We start from the raw sequence: 22,216 nt of genomic DNA, 5'->3' as shown, positions 1-22,216 counted from the left end.
GGAAGTAGGATCACCTAAATAAATATAAAGATAAAGTTTAATGCCTTCAGTCCTCTTCCTAAACAAACCTTTTCTCTGAGTTTCCTTTCCTTTCTCTTGCTGTCCTCTGAATAAGAAAAAAATCAGTGTTATGATGAGGGGTTTGGGGGGAGATGGAGACAGTGAAGGGGTCTGAAGCAGTCACACTGGCAAACAGCATCCGAGTACATGAAGCCTCCGTATACTCAGAAGTAAAACTGAACTTCCCTTATAGGATGGCCTCGATATCTAGCAGTTTCAAATGCAACACATAGCTCTATATCTAGCAGTTTGAGGCACAACACATAGCTTGCCAGTGTGTACCTTGGGCAAGTCACTTAACTTCTCTGGGCCTCTGTTTCATATATATGTGTATATGTATGCATATACATATTTATATGTATGATATATTGTATATGACATATAATATACATTAGGTAGTAATATACACTGAGTGGCCAGATTATTATGATTTCTGAATGCATAATAATCTGGCCACTCAGTGTATATCCTATATAATAAAAGGCTAATATGCAAATTGTCTCCTCAACCAGGAGTTCAACCAGCAGGCTGGCTGGCCAACCATCCATGTCCCCTCCCCCTGGCCAGGCTGGTCGGACCCCACCCATGCACGAATTCATGCACCAGGCCTCTAATGTATATGTGTATATTGTGATTTTATGTGTGTGTGTGTGTGTGTGTGTGTGTGTGTGTGTACACATATATATTTATATATACATATATATATTCTGAATGGCCAGATTATTATGCGTTCAGAGATCATAATAATCTGGCCACTCAGTGTATAATAGAGAACAAAAAGAAAAGTAAGAAATTGGACTAAACTTTTAATATTATAAGCCATACCTTTTTCATGCTTTACTCTTGCAAAGACACCATGATGTCTATTAATCAAACTGCAGTTATTTCCCCATAATTTGTTTTCCTATTTTTATTTATCAAACACCAAGAGCCTCTTATTAACAACAGTGAACGAGTGCTACCACATCAAATTGATACAATTATCTTCCAAAGCCAAAACACATGATGTCTCAGTTCATGTCATGACAAGTAAGTGAATAATTTCTGTTTAACATTTTAGAATACTGAAACAGCACGTACACTTCATACTAGTCCCCCGCTGGTTACTCTGCTGGGCACTCTCTTCAAGCTTTTGCCCTCAGAGTCTGTGACTTCTCTAACCGAGCATGGGAGGTGGTGAGTGGGAGCAGGAGACCCCAGGGCCATTGCCACCATTCTCTCTGCCAACCCAGGAGGACTGCTTACCCCATCCTAGCTTATTCAGCCTTTCTGTCCACGGACTCAGTTAACAAGCAACTCCAACAGATGCCAACAGTGGACTGGACACCTGACTTCAAGTCACTGTCCTGCCCTGCTCTTGTCTGCGCTGGAAGTGTGAGGGAGGCAGAGGCTATGCCCAAGGCTGGAGGAGTGTTCAGAGTGGCTTGTTGCCCAGCCACACGTCCCTGTTCAGGCCCAGCCCACGTTACTGTCATGAAAAAATCCGGGGCTGGGGCGAATTGGAGCGAGCAGGTACTCCATAGGAGCTACCCCCCCCCCCCCCAACAGCATACAGGGCTCCCCACACGCACCCTCATTGTTCACCTCTCATGTGCCTTCCAGAAGCTAAGACACAGGTTTCCCTTGATCTTCCCTCCTCTCCTTCCCTCACTCCCTTCTGCAACTCTGTCATTTTCTAAAACGCCCTGGTGCAAACACCTTAAGGCTGAGGGTCTCCAATTGCTCCAACAGCCCCGAACCTGTGTCTTTCCTCTCCTCATAAAAGCTGAGAATGCTCCTCTTTGATTTCCCAAGCCCCCAGCATGCTCGTGCGGTGCCAGGAGGGGCAGCTTAGCTTGGCTGGCTGGCAGTTGTGCTAAGTCTGTCCACCATTTAGAAAGAAGCTTTTTGAATCTGAGCATTTAGGTAGAAAGTGGGAAAGTGTGGCTGTATGAAAGAGCAATTGATGTTAACTATTCATGCTCTATTCCCTGTTAATCAGAATCAGTAACCCCCATTGTTTAGCTGCAGCTCTGGCTTCTTAACAGGGTTGTGCTGAAGGAACTGGATACAAAACAATGCCAACCACACACACACACACACACACACACACACACACACCTCACTCCCACCCCCACACCCCCTGACATGAGTACTTATATGTTTAAAGTGTTTCCAGCTATCATTGTGCAATTCAGCATTATTAATTTCTCTGGGATAGTTATCCTTCCATCAGCATTTTACAACTATTACTATCTCTCCCCAACCCCCCACCTTTTCCTTCTCTCATGTTGAATTCAGCAACTTTGTCCTTACTTAAAACCCATATAAAATAGTATTTTATATGATCAGCATGTCTTAAACAATTCTGAAAGTGAATTGCAACCTATTTCTATTTTTCAGAAATAAAATTATTTTATAAAATAGAGAAGAAATAGACTATAATTGAATAAAATATGATAATATCATAGGTTGCTTTAGTATCAACTTTGAAGTCATGTTTCCTGAGCTTTTAGGAAATAAACATTTTATATTTTTATGTGTTGATTTTTTTTTCAAAATACGTATAATTCAACCACAGGAACTTAAAAAATAGTCACTTAATTTAAGAGGAAAAATAAAAATGGCCCTTAAAAGCTTTTTTCCCTCTTATTTTTGTAGCTATATATTTTTCAAGTTTTCTACAAAGAGAATGTTTTACCATTGTAATAAAAATAATAAAATTGATATTTTTAAAAAATGGCTGAGCAGTTGCTGAATTCTATGTTTCAGAATCCACCAGGTTCTCCCTTACCTATGTCGTCTGCAAGAGGAATGTTGGTGAAGGTGCTGTCCTCCTCTTCCTCTTTGCTGGGCCCGTCCATCTTGTTCTCTTTTCAGGTCTGTCAGTGAGGAAAGTGAGGGCAGGGAAAAAACGGCAGTCTCCCCATGTGATCGCCCTTGTTAAATCATTAATAAATGAGCGTCCAAGAAGGTGCTATCTGATCCTTGCACTAGCCACCCTCTTCCTGCTTGCCACCTGAGAAGGTCCTACCTGAGCGCTATGTTCTTAACTGGAAATGGTTAGAGACTCAGGTGAAAAAGCCACAATCTTTACCTGCAGCTGTTGAGCTGATACTGGTGCTGTTCTCTGGCTAGAGGCGAAACCTGGCTTTCAGTCCCATGGCAATTTCCTCGGGCTGAATGGCCCAAGAACATTGCCAAAAAAAAAAAACCCACAAAAAAACAAAAAAGCACCCGGCTGGGGCTGGGGGAAGAAATGGAACTATATGTGATTAGCATTTATTTTAAGCACCTACAAGAAACAAGGATTTTGGTCAGTGACCTAGCAGCATGACTTGTTCACAGAGCCTCAATTTCCTGTCCTATACCAGGAGAGGTCTGTGGTAAAGATTAAAAGTGAGTAACAGGCACCTGATAAATGTCAGCCACAATACGAACCTCAGATAGTCAGACATATGTGAGGAAAAAAGATTCTCTATGGATTGAGCTCATCGATGCCTTCTCTTATTACTGTGTATATACCTTACCCCGTGAAAGGTCATTAAAATGACAGGGCCTCCCTTTCCTATTTCTGGAGGAGCCCAAGGGGCGGAATGTTGGCCTTGCTAGCCTTTAGGGCGAAATGTGCCTTTGTTAGAGGAGGTAGCATTCTTTTAAACTGTTTCTTGGTCCCCTGGTCCACATTCATATACAAACTCAAAACTATTTGAGGATTTCATGTAATTCCTCTTTGGAGGGAAAAAACAACCAAATTTGATAATGAAATTTAAGCAAATATTAAAATTGAGTTACTACCTTCTGCCCTAAGTGCTTTGATACATAGGATACTTTTATTCACTCAAGTTCACTGTTGTTTTATTCACTCAAGCCAAATGGATGTGAGCTATTGGAAATTCTGAATGTTATAAATTAAATTCACTAGAATAGAATTCCTCCTAATTTTCCAATTACATTATACAAATATTGAGTGTTTTTTTCTATACAAGCTGGGGACTTTGGAGGGTTCAAAGTAAGGATAGCTATTGCTGTTAATAAGCTTATACCAAAGCTCAAAGGTAAGAGTCCTGGAGGTTTACAGGAGGGAAGAGTATCCCTGGCTGGCAGGTCTTGAAAGACTGAGAGGTGACACATGAGATGCATAATCAATGACAAATGGGATCCAACAGGCATACGTGGTCATGTGGTGAGTGCTGTCTCAGTGAAGGGGCATGGGCAAAGGCTCAGAGTTGGAAAAGCGTTAGCACGGTTGGGAGCCAAGGTAGAATATAGGTTAAGGCCATATGTAAGAGAGCTAAAGCAGTATCTAAAAGAGCTTTGAATGCCAGACTATGTTAGTCCAAGTCCTCTAAGAATCAGACACTAAGAGAAGAAATAGGGAGGAAGTCAGGAAAGGCTAGGAAAGCCTCAGGCCATGATGCAAGACTGACCCAGAGCAAAGACACAACAGGGTGGAAGGTCTAGCTTGTCCTTCGGACTAAGGAAGTTCTGACTCGAGCCAGAGTGGAACATAGAGGAGTCCTGTGCCTCCCAGAAATGGCCTTCCTTAGCATTCTTGCAACACTTAGTCACTAGCTAAGAGCAGCTGGTGGGAAGGGAGGCCTCTGTGCAAACATGGATTTCAGATCACAGCAGCTGGGTCCCCTCATCAATTACACTCCCTGTAGTTGGAGGTTAACAAGGCATGAGATCATGGCCATCATATGAGCTTTTTTTTTTTTTTTTTTTTTTTTTTTTTTTTTTTTTTTTAAAAAGTAACTGTATACACTGAGTGGCCAGATTATTATATGATCTCTGAAAACATGAAAGATTATTATATGATCTCTGAAAACATAAAAACAGATGCAAGTGAAAGAAGTTAGAGACAAAAAATCACATTTTTTATTATCCTTTTTAATATGATAAATTCAGAATAGGCAGGTCTACAGAGGCAGAAAGCGAGCTGGGGGGAGAGGAAATGTAGGATGATTACTAAATGTGTATGGGGTGTTTTTATGGGATGATGAAGTGTTTTAAACAGGAGAGGTGGCTGTTTAACCATACTGGGAGTAGGTTAAATGTCACTAAGTCATATACTTTATAATGATTAACTGCAAGTTTATAAATTTCACTTTACTTTTTAAAAAGGTTAAGAAAATCAAGACAGGCCCTGGCTGAGTAGCTCAACTGGTTCTAGCATTGTCCTGATATGCCAAGGTTGTGAGTTCAATCCCTTGTTAGGACACATACAAGAATCAATCAATGAAGGCATAAATAATAAGCAAAACAACATCAATGTCTCTTTCTCTTCTTTCTCTCTCAAATCAATAAATTAAAAAAAGAAAAATGCAACCAAGAAAAAAAAAGATCAATGGTTTCCTGTTTCCCCATAATATGAATGAATAAATTGAATTAAGAACCCTAACTCACAAAATGCTCTACAATTACAAGCTAACATCAGACTAGTCTACCATGTGTCATAGAATTAATAAGGCTAGAATGGACCTTGTATAATATCTACTGTGTCTTCTAGAATTAATAAGGCTAGAAAGAAGGTTACGGTAAGGATACAAATCTTCATTGTGATACAAATCTTCCCTAAAACAGATGCAAATGAATAAACACGAAAGTTAATATGGTTATGTAAGAAATCATCTGTCATTTTTAAATGGGTATGTGAGTTATAAATGTGTGTGTGCATGTGTGCATATGAATGGGTGTTGGGGGTAACAGAGTCAAAGAAAGTACAAAATGAGGAGAATTAGTAAACTAATCAGGATTCTCATAATCCCTTTGGCATGATCTCAAAATACCAACACAATAATGAAGCACATTGGAAGCCAGTGCTTGCTGTGGGCTTTCAGAGTGTTTTCTGAGCAATAGTCCCGGAAACATTTCTAAGGGCTCTGAGTATCAATTATGACATCTGAAATGTGTGTAATCAGTAGATTCCTGGAGAGAAACTGGCATCTCTAAAGTAAGGGCTAAGCATTCCTCTGCTGGATAAAAGGTTCTCTTTCTTTAGGGGCAATTTCACATGGAACTATTTGGATATTTTTGACAAATTTGTGCAAATTGGATTACTTCAGCCAATTAGCTATGAAGGGGGATGTGATGACAGAATTTTACTTGTATTATATGTAGCTAATAATAATAGCTAGCATTTATTGAATGATTATTCTATGCTCAGCACTATTCTAAGTATTTTATCCATAATGATCTCATTGTTCCCCTTAATAATTCTATAAGGAAACAGAAACACATGGACAAGATAATTTGCCCAACACCCACAGTCAGGAAGAGCCAGAGCTGGACTTATTCCCAAGCAATCCAGGTCCAAAGTCCACATTCCAACCACCCTGGAAGGTGATGATGGGGCCTCAAATCCACCCCATACAGTGCAGGCCAACCCACACCCCAGACCTACCTTTTTCTAATTTGCATATATGCTCGTGGTGCCCTACATCAATGCAATGGGAACTATATTTTTTGTTGTTGTTAATCTCCAGTGGGCACAAAATGCGTTTAGAAATTTAATCCTTGCATTAAGGAGAAAAATTGCCAGCACTTACTTCTATATTTGATGATTCTTCTTTATCTGTAACATATTTTTCAAAGGAGAGCTTATCCTTATTTTTGTGCCCATTACCTTACTAGGTATTTATTATTGTTAACACCTCCAAAGTCAATTGCCTCTTATTATTAAAAAATGTCTACTGTTGAGGAGAAAAATAAAGCCATGAATAAAATCTGACTTCAGTAAATTTTCACATATCCTCCTAGGAACCAAGATATTGATACCTGCTTGTGCGGAAACTCTGCAGTCCCTGTCTGAAAAGCTTCACCGTTTGCTTACTAAGGTCAGTCTGTTCCTGTTATTCTGTCTGTGTTGGCGCCCTCTGGTGGTTTAACTATGTGAACTTTAATTTTAAATGCTTTTAACAAAGTGTTTTGAAGCCTTGACTTTGCCTAATCAAAGTGAATGACAGATTTCCCCTGGTTATATGCCATGATATCAAGGAAAGGACTTACTGTCCAGGTGGCAGTGGTGATTTTGTAAACAGACATCAGCTTGAATGCTATTGATGAGTAAAGGGTTTTGCAAAATTTTGGCTTGAGGTATAACATTATATAGTAAAGTGTGCAAATTATAAGATTATAGGTATACTAAAGGCCTGGTGCACGGTTTCGTGCACATTGAAAGGAAATTAATTAGAAGGTGGCCAGTGGGGCAGAACTGGGCAAGACAGGCCAGACACACCCTGGAGCCAACCTCCTGCAGTCTGACCCTGACCAGCTGCACTTGGGGCAGTACTGGGGCTCGAAGGGCATCTGCAGACTGAGTGGGCTCCCTCCGGCAGGTGGGGTCCTTCAGCCTGTCCTGCGGGGATCAGGCTCCCTCCTCTCTGGTTCCAGTGTGCGTCATCCGTGAACCGCTGCTGCAAAGTCACTGTTGAGCATCTTCTCCCTGGTGATCAATGCACGTATACTTAGTTGTCGGTTGGACAGTCATTTTGCCTTTTATATATATAGATGGCCGGTTGGATGATATATACATCACACACACACACACACACACACACACACACACACACACACACATATATATATATATATATATATATATATATATATATATATATATATGATGTTTATCCAACACCAAGATCAAAACATTTCCACACATAGATAAGACTTTTTAAATATTGGTTTGCTTATTAGCATTCAGATCTATTTTGCAGCAGAGAATCACAGAATCACCACCATTGTCCACCCCAAAGTACCTGTGGGGAATGGTTCGTTAAGTGGCAACTGAGATGAAAATATGTTGTGTTAGAGGCTGACTCTAAGGGGCACAAAGATATGAACTGTCCTCCACTCTGAAGTGAAAAGGACTCATCTTTGTGCCTTTGCTTGGCTGCAATCTCTTTGCTCTCTCTTGAACAGTTTTCCAATTCTATTCCTTCTCTTCTCTTCAAAACACCTTGAGTGCTGTGTGCCCAGGACTCTGAGTAGAGAGGGGAGGAAGTGGCGTTCCCTGCCCTCCAAGAATTCAGGGACCAGTTGAGTTTAAAGCGGAAAGAGGAGGCGGGTGATTCCAAACCAGTGTGTTAAGTGTGACAGTAATAACAGCTGACATTTATAGAGTGTGTTGCCCTAGTATTTCTGTCAGAACATTCCCTTCATCTTCTCATTTGACTCTCGTCGCTATTGCCTTACTTTACTGGTGCGAAAATGAAGGCACAGAGGGACTGGTGATTTGCTCTGAGGACAAAATAGCTGGTCAGCGTCGTGGCCAGGATTTGGCTGCACCGCCCACATATGTATCAGTTTCTCAAGCATGGTATTGGAGGCACATGCGGGGCCTGGAGGAGAGCAGGGAGATCTTTGACTATCTTGTTTGTTGAGCTGCCCAACGAGGAGCCATTATCAGCACTCCAGAAAATAAGACAGAAGGCCTTTTTTTTTTTTTTTTTTTTTTTTTTTTTTCTGATGCAGCTCTAGGTCAGCCCCCAACTTGCTATCTTACAGACTCGAGCAAAAACTGGTCACACCATTGAAATACGGCAAAAATTACTTCAGAATTAACACTTGACTACTCATTGCTATGGCACAAATTTCTCCAAATCACAGGTAATCAACAGAATCAGGTCTCAAACGATGCTTTAAAAATTTCTATTTAAACTGATGATGTGAGTGCTGCTCACCTATCAATGATTTTTTTTTTCCGTGTTGAAAGCACAGTGGAAGGCATCTCTGTAACCTTAGGGAGCCCCAAATAGTTCAAAACAGATCAGTGTAGTGGAGCGAGATTTTGAAATCCCACCTGAGGTGGTGTTTGCACCTTCCTCTTGTCAGAGCCTCTAAAGCAGGCAAAGACTGGGGACTAGGACAGCAGAGCCTTCTCTCAAAATTGCCAGTAGAATCTCTTCCCCACAAACATAGACGAACTGTGTCATTGTCACTGTGATGTCCTCACACTTAGGCTCCTCAGAGGACAAGGACCAAGTCTGACTTCAGTTTTATTTAATGCAGGCCAGTGCAGATGGGAATGGGAAAATTATAACAGGGTACAGTAGTAGTCAGGATGGTGTTAATGTGGGACGTGATTCCCGACCCCTTCGAGCCAACTTATATGATGCCAAGGTGTCCTGTAAAAATGAGGTTTGTGCAGTTGTTTGAAGAGAAAATAGGGCAGTGGTCCCTACAGCAGTCAGACCTGCCCTCCTCAAAAGACCCAGCCACATTGTGAGCAGTGATTTGTTTTCATCCGTTTAATGTTTAAGCTTTTTTTGGGTTGCAGTTTTATTTTGAAGTTTTAATTTTTTTATGGTTTCACAGCTGTAAAGAATTATCAGCATAAATATATATATATATATATATATATATATATATATATATATATATATATATATATATATCTTAAAGACAAATTGATTAAAGACATCAACATAATGGGCCCAGAAAAGGTTTTCCTCCTTGAGTTAAAAGGGGTCAGTCTATTACTCACTAGTTTGAAAAGCACTGTGCTATGTACCCCTTGGGCCTACAGAGGGAGACAAACACAGGCCTGGCTCTTCAGAAGCTTGAATCAACAGCATTCAGCCATTCCAGTGGACAGAACTGAAGAAGTTATACACCAACATTTTTGAAGTGATGTCACTACATTTATTGCTGATTTTTTTTCTCTACTCTTGGTACTCCTTAAAAGTTGCTACTTAGCAAATAGTTATACTCTGCATTTCCTGTTGGAATCTCCCTGGCATCTTCATAAATATTTTTTAAATGTGCGTACAGTAAAGTTCATTCTTTGTAGTGTATAGTTATATGGAGCTTGACAAATGCGTAGAGTCATGTATCCACCGCCCTAGTAATTTATCTTGAGTAAATTTTAGTGGTTTGGACTTTTTGGGGAAATGGTTCAGTCTATCTAAGTTGGTGAATTTATGAACATAGAGGTGTTTGTAGTATTTCCTTATTGTGCTTTAATGTGTTGCAATCAGTTATGAGGCCCCATCTTTCATTCCAGATATTGATAAATTGTGTCTTTCTCTTCTTCTTGGTCACCCTGACCAGAGGCTTATCAATGTTATGACTTAGTAAAATAAATAAATAAATAAATAATAATCTTGGGTTAATTTTATGTACTTTTTTGTTTTTCATTTCATTGATTTTTGTTCTATATTATTTTCCTTCATTTGCTCACTTTATACTTAATTCACTGCCCTTTAATTTCTTAAAGTGAAGGAATAGGTCACTGAATATAGGTCTTTTGATAGCTCTTTTCTCATATAAGCATTTAATGCTATAAATTTCCATCCAAAGATGCCTTGGCTACATTCTACAAATTTTTTATATGTTGTATTTTTGTTTTCATTTAGTTCCAAATATTTTTGCATTTCCCTGACAGCTTAATCTTTGACCCATGCATTATTTGGATATGTATTGCTTAATTCTCAAATATTTGGGATTTACCAGATAGATATCTTTCTGTTATTAATTTCTAGTTTAATTCCATGTGATTTGAGAATATACTCTGTATATTTTCTATTCTTTTAAGTTGTTAAGGGTTTTAATGTCTGAGAATACTCCCTATGCACCTGAGAAGAATGTGTGTTTTGCTGCAGTTGGATTCAGTGCACTATATACTATGTCACATGGACAAATTGGTTTATGGTGTTGCTCTGGTCATCTATATCCTTACTGATTTTTCTGCCTACTCATTCTATCATTTTTCTGAGAGAGGACTGTTGAAGTCTTCATCTAAAGTTGTAGATTTGTCTATTTTTCCTGCAAGATCTACCAGTATTTGTCTCTTGTAGGTTAAAGTTATTGTTGGGAGCATACACATTTAAGATGGTTATATTTTCTTGGAGAATATAATATAATATTCTCTTTATATCACATAATATTTGCTATTATGCAGTCTACTTGGTCTAAAATTAATGTAAATTTTTTTAGTGTTTTCATGGTAAATCTTCCTCTATCCTTTGATTTTTAACCTAAATAGGCCTTTGTATTTAAAATGGGTTCCTCATAGATTGCATATTCTTGGATCTTGGTTGCTTGTTGTGTTTTTTTGTTTGTTTGTTTATTCTTAGTTAATTCTGATCATATCTGTCTTTTAACTGGTGTGTTTATTCCATTCACATTAAAGATGAATATAAAGTTATTAAAATCTACTATCGTACTGTTTTTTATTTGTTTCACTTGTTTTTATTTCTTTTTACCTCTTTTTCTGCTTTGTCTGGGTTTAATTCAACATTTAAAAACTTTTTAAATGATTGCCCTAGGGTTTACCATATACATTAAAAAAATAAAATCTGAGTCTATTTTCAAATATAATATTATACATGTAGTTCAAGAACCCTATAACAGTATCTTTCCAATTCATCTCTCCCTTTAATGTGCAATTGTTCTCATGCATTTCATTTTTATATATGCTATAAACACACAATATATTGTTAATATTGCTGCTTTAACCAGTCGCTTATTTTTAGAGCAATTAAAACAAGACAAAAATAATTTTATAAAACCTTCATTTATTTTATTTCTGACACTCTTCATTTCTTGGTGCAGATCTGGCATATATCATATTCTACTTTTAAAAACTTCCTTTAATATTTTTTATAATGTAGGTTATCTGTTTGTAAGTAAGTCCCTACATTTTTGTTTGTCTGAAAAAGTCTTATTGTTTTTATATGTTAGAAAGACATTTTTGGGAGTGTAGAATTCAGGATTGATGTTTCTCCCCCTTTTGCCCATTGAAAATATCATTCTATTTTACAGTTTCTCACAAGTAATCTGTTGTAATTATTCCTTGTAGGTAATGTGTTTTCACTGCTGGCTTCCTTTAAGATGTTGCCTTGGTAATTGTTATGTCTTGGTGTTTTACTTTTAGTTTTGTCTTGTTATTTGCTTTGTTTTGTTTTGTTTCTAATTCTTCTTGGTGTCCTTTGAGCTTCTTGGATCTGTGATTGGGTGTTAGCTACTAATTTAGAAATTTTTCAGCCATTGTTTCTTGAATATATTTTTGTTTATTCTTTATTTTTTCTACTTCTGAGATTCTAAATTACACATGAGTTAGACTGTTTGATATTGTGCCACACTTTGTTATATTTTTTTCTCACTCTTTTTTCTCCTTGTTTTTTAGTTTGGGTAAATATTATTCACTTATATTCAACTGCATTGGTCGCTTCTTTGACTACATCAAGTTTACTGATAAGCCTGTCAAAGATGTTCTTCATAGCTGTTACTAAGTTTTTTATTTCTAGCATTATCATTTGATTCTCTTACTGTTTCTATTTCTGTACCGAAATTATCTGAGTTTGCATATTGTTTACTTTTTCCATTTGGTCCTTTAACATATTAATCATAGTAATTTTAAATTCCCTGGCTGAGAAACCCAACATATGTCCAAGTCTACTTTTGAGGATTGCTTTGTTTTTCCAGACTATTTTTCTTCTTGCCTTTTGTATGCCATGTGTTTTTTTCTGTTGAAAGGCGAGCATATTGTATAGGAAAATAGATACTAAGTAAATATTTTTTATGCCAAGATATGAGCATGCCTTTCCTTCTGCCAAGGCTTTAATGTGACAGTTTATGTTAATCTAGTCAGAAATTGGACTGGAAGTTTATTGTTGCTATGGTTACCTTTACTGCTCCAGAGGCTTCATACTCCTCTAGTGACACTTGGATTTCATTTCCCTTCTTGGTTTTTGGGTCTTCAGTTGGGCTAACCTCATGCCAGAGTCTGAATCGAGTTCTCTCAGCAATATTCCACTGCAACTCTTGTTAGCATGGTGGTAAGAGATGGGTGAGGATTGGCCTCTTACAGTCTCATGAAGCCTCAGTCTTGGACACTGGAAACCTGAGTCTGAAGTGTTCCTGGCCCTTCTCCAGCATAGGGCTGGATCTGGCAAGTATTCTTGTTCCTCCCGCAGTGGGAGAACTTCCCCTTCCCCCATTCTTCTCTCCTAGCTGCAGTCAGTTTCCCCTGTGCCCTGAGGGTACAGTTTTGGTTTCCTTCCCTCTGCAGATTAAGGTTTTGTTGGGTGGGGGACATAAAGGAGATGTCTCGGGGTGATTTGGGCAGTGGCTGCTGTTCTTCCCCAGTTAGCACCTTACAGGTCATTTTCTTGGGATTCTTCCTGGTCTTCCCTGTGAGCACCTGGAGTTCTCAGAGGGAAAACCTGCTAGGGGGTGTGAACCCTCCTATGTTTGAAGCCCCCAGGGACTTCATGCTTTGGTGCTAGCCCACAGTTGGCCTTTAACAATTCCTTAAAGGTTTTCAGTTTAATCTTCTTATTAGCTTTTAATGGGATTCAGCCATGTCTGTCCCAGATGAGCAAATGCTTGAATCTTGTTTCTCTTTGCAGACCTTCTTTGTCTTTCTCTTGGATTTAAGGTACCGTAGTTGTTTGTCTGCAATACAGGGTTGGGCAAAAGTAGGTTTACAGTTGTGAGTACACAAAACATAGAGTTTATTCTTGTATTGATATTTATTAGTTATTGTATTATTTTCCATACAAACAACTGTAAACCCACTTTTGCCCCACTCTGTATTAGTTCCCTGATAGGTTTGAGAAAAGTTGTTAATTTGAAGTTTATCCAGCTTTTTGCTTATTGTAAGGGTGGAAATAATGCTTTTTTTTTAGCTTTTAATTCTCTGACCTTTCATCACAACTATTATTTATGTTTTAAAATTTAAATATCATCAGCATTAACCCAATTTTTAAAGTTTTGGAGGACTTTTGCCACAATCTAAAAAAAACATCTTTCTAAGTATATTTGGAAACTAGAACTGGGAATCACCAATGAAGAGGGTACAAAAATGTGATGGCATAATTTTGGGGGTCACTATTTTATATATATTTTTTCTTTTCTGTATGTTTCTCTTACTCAAATGTGGAGCTGATTCTGTGTTTCATTGCCTCAAGGGGGTAGATGTGGTAGGACAGAAAGAAAAGGTAACTTCCAAGAATTTCTAGGTTTTGTTTCCAGAAGCCTGCTGAGTCCATAAAACTTATAAGGTTTGCAGAGAAGGAAGGGCATAAGGGTTTATAAGAAGCAAAGAGGATAACAGGAGGGAAAGGAGCCATTCTCAGATGAGAAAAAAGTTTCCTGCACCAGGACTGGGTATGAAGGAAGGCCCTGGACCACAGCAGCAAGGATGCCACAGAATCCATGATCCAGGCAGACAGGATCCCTAAGCCACCTTACAAGAGAGTCCCATCTTAGGCGTGACTTGGAAGCATAAAGTACCACCAGTTCTGAAAAGCCCGTAGGACCAAAGACAATGGGAGTCTTAGTAGAAACTTGTGACAAACAGCAGAGTTCTCCACCTCTACAGATAACCTACACACTGCGGAGTATGATGGACACCTGAGGTGACCTTGAAGGTGGAGAGGCAGCTCCAAAAATGCCAGAGATCCTATTTTCTCAGGAGCACGGAGAGATTGGAGCACCAAGTCCAATATAGTAGATTTCTAGAAAATAGAGATTTAATATTGCTTGCACACCTTAATTTGTGGACTGAGAATCATACCTGCTACTACAGGCTTCCATTCCCAATGACCTGGCTATGGTTCTGTTTTGTTTAAAATGTTTTGGATTCTAGTGACTCAAGATTTTTTTCCTCTCTGATGCATCCAAGAGATTCAATGGGTTCTCAATTGTAATGATTCCTCCTGGGGTGGAGTACTTGGAATGATAGAGATTGTAGGGATAAGGCAGTTTGAATGAATCTCCCAGGTGATTCTTGAAACTATCTCTCCCCTCACTGGCTCCCTTTGCTCCCACTTGCCTGAGAATCCCTGTTCTCCCCTCTTGGTCTATATGCTTGTTTTTTAGGGCTCAGCTTAGCTCTTAAGAAGGAGTTGTCATCTTACAAAGACACGTGGAAAAGCAAACACATACCTGTGAAAACATATAGTGTTATTTACATTACAAACAACTAAAGAATAAGTGTATTTGTGAATCCCTGGATTTCCTCCTTCTGAAGTGGTTGTTGACTTGGAAAGCTGTCCTTATTCTGACCCCGCTTCCCACAGGGGTTGAAGAAGAATCATGTGAAACACAGAAAGCATCTGAATGAAAATACCCCCAAAAATGAACAATTGAGAGAATTACCACATTTTCCCAGTTCAGTTCTGTTGACTAAGGGCCGGTGCTAGTGTGCTAAGAGCAGAGATGTGTGATTTTTCTAGTGTTTCTGCCAATAATATAGAAGCTGACAGGAATAAGTGTTGGGGAAATAATGCCTTTAGCATGAGTTTTCCAGAGATCTGTCCGATGCCATTGTGGAGAAACACAGTTCGAGACCTGGTGTGGAACTCATACTCTTATTTTTGTAAATGTCTCACCACCACATAGGGTCATAGAAACTTCATATCTTAAAGCTGCTGCGCAATAAAATGATACCATGGCATTTCTTTTCTCTTCTGGGGGAAATTGAAGCACAAAGTGAGAACCAGGTAGAGACCTCTAAAAAGCTAGGTTAAAATGTTCAACAGGTGATTTATTGAAGCCCAGAAAACACCACCATCCCACCAGTCAGTGCAGGTGTTACCAGCGACTCACTGAGAGGACCTAGTTGCTGCCCAAAGAGGGTCTAGTAGTTACTTGGACTTACTAATGGAAGACACTTCTGGGAACAGAAAATGTCCTGTCTCTTAGATGTTTTTAAAAGTTGCTCCTATTACAGCACACTGGTGAGGAGCCCAAGCTCTGGAGTTAAAACTGAGCTTGAATCCCACTTACTGCTGTGTGACTTCTGGTTAGTCACTGAAGTACAGAAAGGGGCTAAGACAACACCTATCTCAAAGGGCTATTGTGGGATTCGATTAGGGAATGTGCAGAGCCCATGGAGCTTCACAGTCAGCGCTAGGCAGTGTCAGCTACACTCTTCCCTTTTCAGTATTTAAGCCACAGGCTACCACTTTGTACCATTACCCAAAGGTCGCTTCCTCCTAGAAAAGGAATGTCTGTTAATATCCAGGAGAAGAATAGAGATTTACATTTTTATTATTCCACTCGCTGAGAAGAAAGAATTTTATATTCTTTTCAGGAGATTTGTTAGGGTCGAGCAACTAGGTTCTTTATGTAGGGGTCCCAACATATTACAGGGGCAGTGAATTGCCACCTAGCCTTCAGATACTTGATAGAAAGTCTAGTCTAGTGTTTGATTCTCTTGGGTTCAAGGGACTCAGACCCATTTGGTGATAAGGGGGTTGAAATGGCAGATAAAAATGGCAGGGAATCATTTCAGCAGCCACAGAGCCATGCCTTCTGCAGGATCGGAGGGGCATTCACAGTAATGCAGAATTTCCGGCCCAGGGACCCCTCTGGCCATGGTCATCTCATTGCCCTCTGAGACCAGCTCCTTATTACACTTGACACCAGTATCTCCACCTAATATCTGGCCAGCTTCTCTGTCAATATCTACATCTGCTGCTTTTGCTTTTCTGCCTCCTTAGGATTCATACCCAAGAGAGAACTGTGTGGAGTATTTTGTTCTTTCATGTTTAGGGCTCCTGTTATGGTGCTGAGTTCTCATTCTCAGAAAGCACTGGAATCACAAAAAGACAGAAAGAATGGGACCCATTTATTTCATGAAATGATGACTTATTGCTTTTATCCTTGGCTTTACTTTGAAAATTAGTAAGAGAGTCTTGACTTTAATGGCTGTTTCCCCAGGATTCTAGCTCAGGTCCGTGGATCTAAGACTCCTAGCTCTTAGGTGCAGGTGGCAGATTTGTAATCAGAGAGATGATTTTTCTGTTCTTATTACTCTTCACAGTAGCTCATATGGTAGGTTTGAAATCTACATTTCTAATTTGATCACTTTTTGCTTGCAGGATAAGCTTCAGGTTAGTAACTGTTACTTAATTTGTTCAAATAGAAATGCAACAATTTATGACAAATCAACTGACATGAGAATCCCTGGCATAAAAAGATGAGGACTGACTTAGTGAGAAGTCTTCTAGGAAGCCCTGCAGCTGGACATCACAACTGGAAGAGAGGAATAGAACCTAAATGATTATCATTTATTATGTCACCTTACTTAGTTAACATATAAAATGTCATTTAAATTTTACAGAAAATTATGTGAAGGCTAATGTGACCTTCAAGTGAATTTCTTTCATGGTAGTTTTTCCTATAGGTTGCAAAATTCCTGGACGGTTTAGTGATCATTATCTTGAATATATAAAAAAAAAATCAGCAAAGCAGCATTCTGCTCTTTGTAATAACAACAGTGAGTTTATGAGAAGAGACAACAAAAATTTCTAGATTTCAGAATAATTTTTCTCCAAACTACTCATTAAATATATAAGTATGTAATCACATATGTAAATCTGGAGTTTCCTTTGCTTGCAGTGTCCCTAAGCTCAAACTCAAAGGGTATTTTTAGTTTCTGTTTTTCCTTTTACCAAGCCTGATCAGTGAATGAGAAAGTCTTTTCAATCATCTATGTGTTGGAAAGTGCATAGCTTTTGAATTCAGGGCTCATCTCAAAATTGGAAATGCCCCCTCTTCAGGGCTCACGCCAAGACTTTCAAGAAACATTTGCACACGTTTTAGGTCTGACATGTCTTTAGGTAAAAGCCACAAGAAATGTTCCTTGAGTTGGTGTAGGTGGGGAAAGCAATAAAAAAAATTGGCATTTTCAATAAGCCAATCAATGAAAGAGAAACACCACATGACCTCACTCATTTGTGGATAATAAAGAACATTATAAACTGATGAACCATAAGATAGATATAGAGACAGTATATCAACAAGTAGACTGTCAAATTACAGCGGGGAGGGGAGGAAGATCTGGGGGAGATAATAGATCAACCGAAGGACTTGTATACATGCATATAAGTGCAACCAATGGACACAAAACTCTGGGGAGGGAGGGGATGTGTGGGAGGGAGGGAGGGGGTCAAAAAAAATCAATAAAATATATATATTTAAAAATAGCATTAAAATTTGGAACTTGATTGTTACTAAGTTGTTTGTGTATGTGGTGACTTGCCTTTGAACACAGGCCTTCTTCTATGTGTAAAATAAAGTCTTATGAGGAAAAAAAAAATAAAAAAAATAAAAAAATAAATCATATCCTGTGTACATGTCAAACAAATAAAATAATTTTTTTTAAATATATTTTATTGATTTTGTACAGAGAGGAAGAGAGAGAGATAGAGAGCTAGAAACATCGATGAGAGAGTCATCGATCAGCTGCCTCTTGCACACCCCCTACTGGGGATATGCCCGCAACCAAGGTACATGCCCTTGACCGGAATCGAACCCGGGACCTTTCAGTCCCCAAGCCGACACTCTATCCATTGAGCCAAATCGGTTTTGGCCTAATTTTTTTAACTTTAAAAAAAAAAAAAATTGGCATTTTTATTATTTACAAGTAAATTCCAATTCATATTTGCTAGAATGCTAAAGAGCTGTTTCTCACTTACAGTGTGTTTCCTAAAATGTTTGCCAAACAATTTTTTTTTAAAGCAAAGCACATTTTCTCATTGAAGCATTCTAAAGATACATCTTCATGGGGTATTTGAGGTGACAGAAAAATATTTTATTGCTACTGAAAATGATCACTAACATTTATTGATGGCTTACTACCTACCAGGCATTGTTCTAAGATCTTTACCCCATCCTCTCATCCCCCACCATGATAAGAGATACTGTCCCAATTTCCCAGATAAGGAATCAAAGGAATAACGAGTTTAAGTAACCAGCCCACAATCTCACAATTGAGGTGGAGAAAGAATGAACTCAGACACTGACCCTGAGCCACCCCCTTAACCTCACCACAGTGCTGCCACCAACAGATGTCCAGGTTCATCGGGAGGAGGGGGAGCATTTCATAGTCTGTCCAAAATGGAGATAAAATCCACTGTGCAGTAAATTGGGTTGTGGAGTTTAAGGTCTCTATGCTCACCCTTGATATCATCCTACGAACTTATCTAGGATGTTTCTCTTGGCTTTAGACTCTCTCGTGGTGGATGGTTGGAAAATGTTAATTGCATGATATAGCTTCACTCATTATATGGGACTGAGTCACCTAGTTTCCGCCCACCCTCAGTATTTATAGAATAGGTAGTTGAATATTACCAATTCAATTTCACTGAGTTCAATGCAGATTGTGGTTTCACAAGTGCTACTGAGAAATGGTTGCAGAAATAAGACAAATGAAGATTTTATAATTATGTTTTGTTAATGACAAAGCTGGATTGTGGCAACAGTAAGATTCTCTTTTGCTTTTCCCCACGTTTAAAACTTTGTACACCACATCTAAAGGAAGGTTGGTGCTGCAGACATACGTACGTGTACATATATATGTATGTTGTACATATATAGCAAAACAGCCACATCAGCTCTATCTACCGTGTTCCTCCATTGGAACAAAGTGAGAACTAGGACTTTAGACCTGGCCCCCACAGCAGGGGGGCTCTGACCACTCCCCCATGATTGACATTCAAGAGGCAGGAGGTGAGTGCAACACACCCATCTTTAGACGTAGAGATCCAAAAAGAAAGAGGGAGAAAGGACTGAGTCTCATGCTTAGTCCTTTCAACTTCACCAAGCAGATAGGTACATCTTGGCCCTCAGGGAGAGTAAAGAGGGTGAGAGAGGGGTGGGCTGCAGTTACTTTCCAATGGTTTTAAATGAGTGAATGTTTCTACCATATGGTCCAAGGCCAGAACTCTATGAGGGAAGGAGAGGGAAGATTCCCTCCAATGTTAGAAACCGTGCCGAATGCTCTGAGCCTGCTGGTTGCTGCCTTGGCAATGAGTTCTTACTCATGTAAAACAGGGACACAGATCTGTTGCACCTGGAGTGAGGGTTCCTGAGGGTTTTGTGTGTGTGTGTGTGTGTGTGTGTGTGTGTGTGTGTGTGTGACACTTATTTAATACTTGGCCATAACCTTGTGAGGTAAGAGATATGAAGCTAGTTGACAGCAATTAGGTAGCTGGGAATGCACTCACCACAGCCTCCTGGGAACATTTCAGTCAAGGGGAGAAGCTAGATATTTTCTGTGTCTGAGAGGCAGGTGCATCCTATTTGAAAGAAGGAAGCTTCAGATTTAGGGCACATTTAATCAATACTGTTTTACTTCCAGCACTTTAGGAATTCACAATGGAGTAACCCAACCAAGTACAACTAACTGAAGATCAATTTGACTTGACTTTTCACATGGTAAGGTTGAAAAAGTATTAATGTATACAAATTCACAACCGTCTCATTTTTAAGCTAACTGTTGTCTTACTAGCTCAGTTCCTATGCCTTTGGTGTTCTGGTCAGGAAAAATGGGTAGAAAGGAGAATTGTGAGGAGTGAAGAGACGCAACCTGATTACATAAGAAAAGGCATAGAGTCATCTAAGGAAGCAAACACCCATCATTCAAGAAGGAGAGCAAGAGAGAGGGAGGGATAGTGACAGGAGAGGCAGCCTGGGCTGGAGACTTTAGAAGAGTGGAAGAGAGAAATCTGAGTAGCTGCCATGAGCTACTCATGGGATTTGGGGAAGAGAGGAATGGTGAGGATTTGTAACAAGTTTGTCATAGGCACTTCTGAGTAACTCTGTCTTACCAACATCAAAAGAAAACTTTAAGCCCGGCAAATGTGGTTCAGTAGTTGAGCTTTGATTTATGAATCAGGAGATCATGGTTCAATTCCTGGTCAGGGCATATGCCTGGTTTGCAGGGTCTATCCCCAGTGTGGGGTATGCAGAAGCAGAAGGCAGCTGATCAATGATCCTCTCTCATCATTGATGTTTCTATCTCTCTCCTTCTCCCTTCCTCTCTGAAACATATATATGTGTGTATGTGTGTGTGTGTATACTAGTATATATAGTAGTATATACATATATAAACATACTTAGGTACATAATCTTTTTTAATAAAAAAGGAAGCTTTAATAAAGATCTTCATCACTCTTCAAGATTTGGGAGTTGGATTTCTTGGGTAAATTATCATGAGGGGACAGACTTTAAGGAATGGCAATGAAGGCCATACATATTTGTATCTGTCAATTTGGTTCTTTCTGGGTTGGATATTCAGTGGTAGTGGCAGGGGGTGATTGTAAAAAGATGAGCCAGGAGGTGGCTGGAGTGCACAGCAGGATGTGATAGTGGCTCAAGGACAGTAGTGACAGGGACATGTTATAAAGTGGTCCTTAGCAGAAACCAGAGATCTGCGGTACTATCTTCTTTCTAGCCACTCTTGACCAACACACTTCCTGACTCCAATCAATGGGCTTCCCTGGCTAGACTTGTGAACAGTCTCTGGCAAGCTGCCTCTTGGCCTTGCCTGCTGGCGAGGCAAAGTCCCTGTGGAGGGTGCAGTGTTATAAACGTCACTGTGCTGGGCTTCAGGGTCAGCCCTGGTGCTGGATGACTCTTCACTTGCTTGGCCTCAGTTTGCTCATCTGTAAAACAGTCTTGGCAATTGGATATCAATGGTTCCTTTTGGTTATAACATCCCATGATACCTTTCCGGGTACTTATTTCATACTGCAGTGATTGGTGCCATTATGTCCTGTGCCTGAGGCCTGGCCAACTCCCCTTCCCCTCCCAGATATTCATCCCTTTCACTTCATGCCCTTCCCAATCAGACCTGACTAGGAGTGAGCAAGGCCAGTGGAGCCATGGCTAGAGCAGGAAAGCTGCCTGCTTTTTAATCTTAATGTGGATGGATCCGGGGAATTCTCATGTTTTCTGTTCTAAGGCTTGTGGCCAATCACAAGAATTCTTTAAAAATATTAAAGAACATGTAATAAATAACTTCAAAATACAATGGGTATTTAATTTTAAAGTGTGCCTTTAACATTTATGTAAACTGTTTGGTTTTTTTGTTTGTTTGTTTTGTTTTTTGTACTCATCCAATAGAAACTTATTTGGCCACTGGGTAAAGCTAGCAATAAAACTACTGGTCCGCAATGTGTTAAGCTCTAAGCTAACTGGGGGAGGGAGCAGGTGTCTCCTCAGTGACCCAGGCGCTCTGGGAACCACAGCCCCTACACGTGTACACATGTAGATTGAGATAGTAGAGATTGTCTCTGGAGGTCAGACTGCTTGCAGAGCAGGAGGAGGCAGCTTTGTTTTTCTACAGACACTTCTCAGAGCCACTGAAACAGCAACTGGATAAATATAGAAGGATGACGCATGAGCTCTGAGTGGATGTGAGCGCATGAGCATG

General features: G+C 39.5%; 1 long non-coding RNA gene across 1 annotated transcript in view; it reads left to right on the top strand.

Moving 5' to 3' along the window:
- LOC311622851 overlaps positions 1–22,216 on the top strand; it is a 141,491-nt gene that overhangs the window by 15,466 nt on the left and 103,809 nt on the right. The window contains exon 2 of the long non-coding RNA XR_014795039.1: positions 6,802–6,878. This is a non-coding gene — a long non-coding RNA (uncharacterized lncRNA). The remainder of the gene's footprint in view (positions 1–6,801; positions 6,879–22,216) is intronic.

The sequence above is a fragment of the Pipistrellus hanaki genome (genome assembly GCF_964339955.1).
Source record: "Pipistrellus hanaki genome assembly, chromosome: 5".
Lineage (NCBI taxonomy): Eukaryota > Metazoa > Chordata > Mammalia > Chiroptera > Vespertilionidae > Pipistrellus > Pipistrellus hanaki.
This window is presented reverse-complemented; position numbering and strand designations above follow the sequence as displayed.